Raw genomic sequence first — 1,235 nt, 5'->3', positions numbered from 1 at the left:
ACAAAAAAGAATGGAAAAAATAAAATATGAAGAATAAAAAAACACAGTGCGCCAGGAAACGCTTTCGCCTTGCAGCACTTTAAAGAGCCAAAGTTCCCCCTGAACTTTAACCGCGCCGAATACCGTCTCCTCCTCCGCCTCCGCACAGGCAGTGTGTGGACGGCCCAACGCTCCACCGTTATCGTGGTGCTCCCAGTGCGTTGCGCGCCAACTGCGACAGCCTAGACGTCAAACCAAGCACAACTGCAGCTTTTCGCTTGTATATCCAGACTTAACCAAAGCTAAGCCACTGCCTAATTTTTCTTTCCAAACTACTTAAGCGCCAAATTTTCCGATTGTACGGATGCTTGCATTGCTCGGCCCGATCAAATCGCCTGCTTGGTACAGGGAACGTGGAAGGAAACTTTTCACCTACGACAGCCACTTCTGCTCCGGTAACTACTTTCATGCAAAGCTCGTGGTCGTTTTTCAGTACTTTGACGAAGTGCGCAGACGCTATGTTCTGTGATTGCTGGACCATACCAGGGAATTTATCAGGCTCGGCAATGCCGTCGAGACTCCCGTCTGCCTGCTTCTTTTTTCGGCACGCTTTTTCGAAGTGGCCCAACTCTTTGCAAAACCTGCACCTTCCTTGCAGCGCTGGGCAACTGCTTCTCGGATGAGACTGACCGGCGCAGAAGCTGCAGCTCTCTTTGCGATAAGCTTTCTTCTGTCCGCGTGAAAATGCGCTCTTCCCACCGGCTTTCCTCGACTTTAGCTTCCGGGACCGCACAGTCGTTGCCTTTTGGATCGGCTTGCTGTTTCTTCACCGTTTCGCTCGTACGCGCTTTTGCCAAAGCTGTGGTCGGTGTGAGTTTGTAGTTTGTTTATTTATTTTACTTATTTTCAATATTTACTTATTTTCAATTTTACTTATTTTCAATTTTACTTATTTCCAAAACCGAAAACAACCAGGCCAAACACACGATAGTTTGGGTGCCGGGGCATAACGACATTACGGGAAATCAGGAGGCGGATAGGATAGCTCGAGGGTACGCAACAAACCGAGCATCCAACAATCCCGACCCCGCTGAGGAACCCGAGCCGGTAGCTCAAAGGTATACAGACATTCTTAACTACTACAGAGGGATCAGACGAAAATACCCGCCCCCACACAAACAACTCAATAGAGAAGACACCGTAACATGGCGGCAGTTACAAACGGGAACATTCCCGTGTCTAAACATCCTAAGTAA

At 48.5% G+C, this 1,235-nt stretch overlaps 1 pseudogene; it reads right to left on the bottom strand.

The window, feature by feature from the left end:
- Window positions 1–315: 315 nt before the first annotated feature.
- Window positions 316–863, bottom strand: LOC149325005 (uncharacterized; annotated as a pseudogene).
- Between the last annotated feature and the right edge of the window lie 372 nt (window positions 864–1,235).

The sequence above is a fragment of the Amblyomma mixtum genome, chromosome 10 (assembly GCF_055824585.1).
Source record: "Amblyomma mixtum isolate Tamu chromosome 10, ASM5582458v1, whole genome shotgun sequence".
NCBI classification, from domain to species: Eukaryota; Metazoa; Arthropoda; class Arachnida; order Ixodida; family Ixodidae; genus Amblyomma; species Amblyomma mixtum.
This window is presented reverse-complemented; position numbering and strand designations above follow the sequence as displayed.